Source organism: Sinocyclocheilus grahami, unplaced genomic scaffold, assembly GCF_001515645.1.
Source record: "Sinocyclocheilus grahami isolate Dianchi unplaced genomic scaffold, SAMN03320097.WGS_v1.1 scaffold2.1, whole genome shotgun sequence".
NCBI classification, from domain to species: domain Eukaryota; kingdom Metazoa; phylum Chordata; class Actinopteri; order Cypriniformes; family Cyprinidae; genus Sinocyclocheilus; species Sinocyclocheilus grahami.
Genome location: NW_015505181.1, coordinates 1,691,067 through 1,699,448, shown reverse-complemented (window position 1 = coordinate 1,699,448; position 8,382 = coordinate 1,691,067). Strand labels below are relative to the sequence as shown.

Genomic DNA, 8,382 nt, shown 5'->3' with positions numbered 1-8,382 from the left:
TTAATTTGTACATGCCCCCCCCCCCCCCAAAAAAAAATACTGACTCCAAGCTTTTGAATGGTAGAGTGTTATAATGTTGCAAAAGCTTTTTATTTCAAATGAATGCTGATCTTTCTATTCATCAAAGAATCCTGAAAAAATTTACTCAAGTGTTTTAAATATTGATAATAATAATAACATTTTCTTGAACAGCAAGTCAGCATATTAGAATGATTTCTGAAGGATCATGTGACTCTGAAGATTGGAGTAATGATGCTCAAAATTCATCTTTGATTACAGGAATAAATTACATTTTAAAATATATTCAAATAGAAAGCAGTTATTTTAAATAGTACAAATATTTCACAGTATTACTGCTTTTGCTGTATTTTGTATCAAATAAATGCAGGCTTGGTGAGCAGAAGAGAATTCTTTAAAAAACATAAAAAATTTTACAGTTCAAAATCTTTTGGCTGGTAGTGTATATTAAAATGTTTAATAATTCATTCAAATTAATTAAACACTTTTAAATAGACTGCAGCAATAATATTTTGACACACATTATTTTGTTTAGTTCAGAATCGTGGGAGAATCGTGATCTCTATTTGAGACAAAAGAAATCGTGATTCTCAATTTATCCAGAATCGTGCAGCTCTAATGCACACCACGCCATCTGACAAAGGAGAGGAAAACAACACACAGATGCTAAGAATCACCTGACCGCTGTAATCATTACACTGCCACACTTAACCCTGGTACAAATGTTCTCCTATTTAGCAGTGCTAATGTCCTAAATAAAAGCAAACTACAGGGCAAACAATGTGAAAGAAATCTGTGTAACATACTGCTGGGCTGGCACAGAATGAAAGAGCAGCATGCAGGAAACAACTTTTTTTGAAGCAAGATAATGTTAATGTGTAATAGAACGGCAACTGAGTGTCTGCCTTAATTGTTCAGAAACAGCTAAGGAAAAAAAACATTGGTTATATTGCTCTGCCAAGGATATATTACTACATACATTCATTCAAAATCTCATTTGGTGGCCTGCTTTAAATAAAAGTTAAAATATGATCTGGACATGTTCTAAAGACATTTTGTATGATTCACTTATTAAAGAGCAGGTTATATGGTATTTTAAAGTGTCCTAATATTGTGTTGGAGTCCCCTACAACAGGTTTAAATGCATCTAAGGTCAGAAAACATTGTAATTTTCTCAAACCATACATTTAATATTAATCATTTTTCAATGATTTCGAAACGATTCGTTCAAAGCTGTTCTGAGCTTAAGGTCTGTAAACTCCTTCCTTCCAGCTGGCCAAGTCTGTGATTGGTCTTTCCGTATATAATGAGTGTCGGAAACGCCCATTACCATAATAAATGTTTTGCTCCGGAGGGTTACTTGTAAACAAAGATGCTATAAGGTTACAAAAAAGGCATCAATATAACCTTATCAATTCGAGCCCGAGTCCGAGGATGATACCGATGCAGTTGCTCAACCAGAAACTCCATCGTAAGCATGACTTGATCAGGACGTTTCTCAGTGGTAAGTTTAAACTTTGTATGTGGTACTTTACGTGATGTGACAGCAGTTTTATTGCATTCATTATTATTGAAATGAGGTGCACGTGCAGGAACTCTGTTAGAATGTCCAGTGAGGCTGAAAACACAGTGCTTCTCGTCATGATGTAAACACACTAACTAGCAGAGGTGTTTGTGGGCAGGTCAGAGTGTTCGTATTTCGCGGGCAGGCGGGGATAATGCAAATGTGTTACCCTGTGATGTATATAGGTATCAGGCAGAAGATTAGAAAATATGACAGCTCGTTAAGGCGGTTCAGAGTCGACTCTTTCTTTTGAGAGACAATATCCAGGGGTGCACATAAATGGTCCGCAAGCCCGCATGCACGACCAAAACAAGAAATGCGCTGTGTAAATTAGTTCAGAGCGTGCGTTTGCGTACTGACATGGTTGACAGCTGTTAATGAACAATTACCATTTTAGATCGACAAACTGTACTGTATAAGATTTCTATTCAAACTGAAAGCATAAACCTAGGCTAACGTTTTCAAAGCACAACGCAAAACTGTGACAATCGGCAGCGTTACACCCGGAAGCGCATATACTTACTTGCCGGCAACCCGCCAAAATAAAAGCTTGCTGATTTTAAGTTTGAAAATGAAAAATTCAAATAATTCAAATTAAAAAATAATTAAGCTTCAAATTAAAATAATAATAAACATAATAAAAAATATTTAGCATTTTATTTTTAAGTTTACTATAAAATAATTGTGTTTGTATTAGGGATGCACGATATATCGGCCACCATATCGGTATCGGCCCATATCGGCTCATTTTTTCTGTTATCGGTATCGGCCTGATAAGAAAATTTGGCCGATATCTTAAAGCCGATAAATAATGCATTATTTCCTTCAGAGACACTTCAGATGCGCGCTGTTCGTTTGCAGCCTTTTGTGCAATTGTACATTGTAATATTGTGTTTATTTGATGTATATCTGATTTATCTCATATAGAATGCGTTTGGTTAAGTTAAAAGAGCGCTTCAGTTTACCAGTGATCATCTTTAGCTCAGCACACGCAGCCCAAACAGCAGTGCACAACATTAATAACTATGATTGGGAATGTCGTGTATATAACATTCTAATGAGAACATTATTATAATAAAACGTTGTGAATTCTTTGGGTTTAGTTGCCATGTTTCAGCGCGTTGTTATGGGAAGAGCGCATCCACAACAGGATCACACATTCTGACTATAGCACGCAATAACTGCATAATTTTGTACATATATAAGTTGTAATATTATGTTTATGTTGTATTAATATTAATCTCAGGATGCATTTCCTTGAGTTAAATAAGCTGCCAGCAAAACGCTTCAGTTTACCATGTTCATTCAGCTCTTCAGCTTCAGCACGCGCAGCTCAACGGCTGCTATTTAAAACAGTGGTATTAATTTGTTACTTTTTCAAAATCATTGATATATTATTAATAACAACAACCACTTGTATTGTTCTCTTATTATTTTCATCAACAATATGGTTTAGTAATTAAAATCATTTAATTATTGTCCGTGCAGAGGCTATTCCGTTTTATTGATCTATGGCGCATTCATTTTGATTCTTTACACGTGTAATGATGTCCAGTGACTTGTTTGCATTATTTATGCATAATTTTATTTATTTGTAAGACTTTTTTATGACTAAATTTGGTAATGGGAGAGTAAAAATATTTTTAAAACGTACACCGTTCAAACTAGGCTGCTTATGTTGAAGTGTTTGGGATGTGGCTTTTAATGATGAGACCTTTTTTGTAATCAGGCTCTCAAAAAGTATATAACAATTTGGATATAGATTTATCGGCCAACATATCGGTTATCGGCTTTCAAAAATAAAGAATAATCGGTTATCGGTATCGGCCAAAATTTTCATATCGGTGCATCCCTAGTTTGTATACAATACTCCCTTTTTATTTTAAAATAAAATAGTATTATCACACTTTATTATTTAGTTTATTTTATTTATTTTTTTTTTACTAAATAAAGTGCAATAATAGTATTACTATTATTAATTTATTTTTTATAGTTATATTTGATGGGTCACACCATGTGCCGCCGTATGAGGACCAAACCAAATCTCCAGGTTCTCATATTAGAACCAGGCTGAAAAACTTATGTGCACCCCTGACAAAATATTTAATCATCATGCACTTTTTTTGATTAACAACTTTGCAGACTGTTTACATTGAAAGATTGCTACATTACAAACGTGCAAAAAAAATATTTTCCGAAAACCCATATGACCTGCTCTTTAACCCATAATCAAGAGGAATGAACATTTCTGGTCGAAAATTCCTTCCTTCATTATTTATTCACGTGACTTCGTAATCTTTAATAAATATAAAAAACACCCCCCCCCCACTTTCATTCACTTCGATGATGTTTACACTGTTGCAAAAATGGGACAATAATTTATCCTCTCCAGCAATCTACCACTCACATGAGATCACAGCAATTAGCAAACAACAATCCAATCAATTCCCAATGGACAAAACCAAGCCCTGCCATACATTTTTTTATCGTTCAAAAAGCCGTTTTATTTGGATATACATCACAATATGGAAGACGATCACATTCACAACATCTGACTTTAAAGCACCTCCTGCTATCCTCATTACCATAATACAGAAACGTATGCTGATTTAAAAAAGAAAAAAAGTGTACAGTAAAAAAAAATTTTTACTTGTAATCAGACAATGTCAAAATGCAAAATGTTTTGAGGGTCCCAAAATTAGGCTTAATTTCCTTTAGACAAATTTCTAAATGCAACTTATTTCTCCAGCTTTTTCAATGAAATGATACCAGAGCACGTTTTGATGAGATTCACCTGAAATTTTATCTTTATGCGACAGCATGCAGGATCTTCTACTTCCACTAACGAAGGCCTTATTTTCCATTTTAGCCCAATTCAACAGGTGCATCCCCCACACTGTTTCACGCTAAACAATCCCCCACTGCTCATTAAGTGCCTCTAGTCATATTTTTAACAACAGTCTGAGCTAGTAGATATAGCTACCCCATTTATAGCTAGTAGTCACACCACTGAGACCTGAGTCACGGTATAGGCTGACATTACTACCATCACCCATGTCTGAGGAGGGAGGCTGAACAGTACAATTCTCCCCTAATTCGAAGGAACAGATGCTCTGCAGGGTAAACACAGCTTGATATGCACAACAATAAATTGCACCAGTCGGCTGGAGTAATAACTAGAGAAGAAAACTTCTTGATAGCTCCAAACACCCCCACCCTACAGGTTATGTAAAGTTTAAAGCATGCACAAGCACACCCACACACATGAACGCATACACAAGAGGTTGTTCGGCTGTGATATCTGCTTACTGATGTCCTCGAGAAAAAGATTTACTAATAAACGAACAGTATTTGTGCATACCGCTCTCCCACATTTAAACACGTAAAGAGCGTACTGTTTGCTAATCTATCAGATGACCAGTGATCTCAGTGAGTTTCAATCACTCTCATTTGGTTAACAACAATCCTCCAGCCATGGGATGGATTCTCCTGGATTATGGTGGATCTGCAGGGATAGGCTTAAATGTGATCACAGCGTATTTCATAAGGACTGGCCTTTCTCTTCTGATTATTTTGTGGGCATACTAAACATCTCTCCTAAATTTCCACAAAATAAATCATCCTCACACCAGCAAAAGATTAGCTTGTGAACATCCCCTGTGGGCCTTAAAACAATAAGGTGGCTTTCCAGTTTCCACACAAGGAGACTTTGTGAATGTGACATGGTAAACAAACTAACCTGCTATGATTTGTCTCACGGGACTATCCAGCCCTCCAAAACATCAAGATAACATTTTTGCCAGAGGGAAACAAATTTAAACCTAAAAACAATAAACATAACCTGACCTTTAGAGGGTCTGAAGTCCTCAAATGGCCTTCACGAGAGTACCATGTACATAGCGAATAGCTCATCCAAAAATGAAATAATTTTACAATGTTGTTGTGTAAAACCTGTTTGACTAATGTTCTTCTGTGAAACACAAAGGGTGTTTGTCAGAATGACAGCCTCCCATTCACTCTCATTGTATAGGAAAACATACAATAGAAGTCAATAGTAACTGAGGCGTTCTGCTAAACGTTCATTTTTAGCTGAATTACTACCTCTTTAATATTAAAAACTGTTGTAATGAGGGGGGGGAGCTTATATCGTATTTTAAAGCCATTTGTCACGACTTATGTCACCTTTTTATCGTCTCCTCAGGCCGCTGAGGCTAACGATCACAAGACGGTGACGGAGATCTTCAAACCGTCAATATCGCAAACGAATCTTCATTTAACATTCGTACTTTAACATAACACAAACCAGAAAGCCGATGTGCCTCGTGTTCTTCTCTTTCTGACACAACTGGGCAGGTTTTGTTCTCCTCACAGGACAGAGAATCGAAGCTCCTCACGGGGAACAAATTGCAGGGTTTCCCCTTCGACGCAATAGCGCGAGGACACACCCAGAGAGGCGCGAGAGAGGCGCGAGAGAGGCGCGGTGCACTTTACCCAAGGGGGTGACGTCAGAGGGATCGACTGATTACCTCTTTATCAATCAGCAGTCTTCTTCATTTCTCTTCACGTGAAATGTACCAGTTTATTTCTGCCCATTAAAAGACCCTAGTAGCCAGTAGTGGAGAACGTGCAGACCTCAACGTAATATGACTGCACTGACAGAAATGATGAAATGGCACTAAAATACGCTAATACATACACACATAAATACAATCAAGAACGATAAGCGTAGCGTTCACATGAAATTGAGACGTTACTGGGATACCAAAAAAAAGCTATTTTCACAGTTGAACTAGTGTAATATCTGTAAACGATTAAATTGCTCACTGCAGAAACACGTCTCGTGAGCAAATACGGCGCGGCTCTGAGGAACAAGATGGAACATGCAGGCGCACACCTGTGGATAAGAAAATCAAAGTGAAGGACATGAGTAGAATAGAACAGGAAAAATAAACCTACCTTGGGTCTGAAGGGTTGTCAGAAAGAGTGAAAGCCGCACATGGGACGTTCCTCCTCATTCAGTGCACCGAGAAACAAGCTCTGCTCCTCAAAAACAAGCCTTCTCCTCAAAACTCCCAATGAAGAAAGACGCAAAACGTCTCTAAGTAAACGCTTGCGCGGGTAGGCAATGTCTTTCTTCGCTTGCAACCCGTGTTTGTTTACTCTGCATCTGGAAACTAACTTTAGAATTGGTGCCAGTCAACCAGCAGGATGGAATTAGTCGCTTTTCCTACATGTAGAATGTGACCTCCGCGTTTAGGCTAAAAACGTGTATAAACTTCTAATATCACGCCGCTGAGAAGTAAGAAGCCCGTCTGCTCGAACCAATCCAACAGCTTTTTCTCGTCCAGAGAAAAGAGGAAATAATCACAAGAGAGATTGAGGAATGTTCCGCTTTGGTTACGGAACGCAAACGCAACAGATCCAAGTTTGGTTTGGTTTTCAGTCTTGTTTTCTACGTGTTAACTGCTCTATTTGTTGCGCGGATAAACGCAACCTTTCACCGCGCAACGAAAAAGACAGTTTAAATCACTGGTTGCCGTGGCTGGAAATCGAAAGAGGGAAGATCAAGACTCAGTCTGAGGGCTGGGAGAGCTGCGGCGGAGAGGGAGGGACTTGTGTGGGATCAGTCATTTAAGGTGGATCATAAGGAACATTGAAGCAAATGAATGGTCAGATACTGAATTCCTACCACCTCGAGTTGCTAGACAGGGTCAATTATAAAGCCAGATGTGTAACTATGGACGCCGTGGTGTGGAACAGGGATATTTTTACACGATTAGAATATTTACAGATGGTTGGAAAAGACCCTGATTTTACTCATAAAGCCAGCGGTGTCGCTAAATAGAGCTGTTTAATTTGTAGTCCTGGAAATCAGAAGAGATTTAGCATTTTCCAGCCAGCAACTTTTATTTATTTTTATATTATTTCGAGTTTTATAGCGGTTTTGGGTTTATGATTAAAAATAAAGTTTTGTGGTTGATGCTACTTAAAGACACTTTCTCGTTTTTTTTTTTGTGTGGAACGTAAATTAGCGGCATAGCCTACTTCAAATGTGAATTGTACAGACGTATTTATTGAAAAAATAAGTTTGCAACAAGTTTCTACTGAAGTACTACAACTACCACAAGGATGCGTGTTTATGTGCTTGACAAGTCAGACGGCAATTGTAGTCCTTATTTAGCAACCAAAATTGACATCACTCCAGTCCATTAGGTGGCGGAAATGCATTTTAAGTTGGGTTGCCAATGTCCAATAAATATAAATGCAAAAGAAGAAGAACTAAAATCATATTTTGGATTTTAGTCTATTTCAACATGGTTTGGGGCATTGGAGAGACCTATTTGGCAGCTGCTCAAACTACTTGGGATTGACTGTAAACTAAGTTTTCTCCCCAGTTTTTTTTTTTTTTTGGTGACTAAGGGCATGATAACAGAATTGTAACATGATACAAGAGAAGTGTAGTCAAATAGGCCTACATAGTGGTGAACAAACAGCATTTCTATTATATCCAGACATCCAATCTCATCAGTGTTTTGAAACTAAGCTCATTCTGGCTTCCTCACTGAACCAGTAGCCCACAGGTGGCCCATTACTGTTTGGTAGCCATGGTTACCTATAATTCTGTCATTATTGCATACTCTTGAAAGGGTGACTGCACCATGTCTTTTGAGATTCATAGATGTTTTTATTCCTTTCTCGTTTTTTTTTTTGTGTGGAACGTAAATTAGCGGCATAGCCTACTTCAAATGTGAATTGTACAGACGTATTTATTGAAAAAATAAGTTTGCAACAAGTTTCTA

At 37.5% G+C, this 8,382-nt stretch overlaps 1 protein-coding gene across 1 annotated transcript in view; it reads right to left on the bottom strand.

The window, feature by feature from the left end:
- Window positions 1-7,144, bottom strand: part of LOC107553225 (plasma membrane calcium-transporting ATPase 1-like) — a 157,055-nt gene extending 149,911 nt beyond the window's left edge. Inside the window, exon 1 of the mRNA XM_016235425.1 lies at window positions 6,539-7,144. The gene's annotated coding sequence lies outside the window, so the exon portion shown is untranslated. The remainder of the gene's footprint in view (window positions 1-6,538) is intronic.
- Window positions 7,145-8,382: the final 1,238 nt, after the last annotated feature.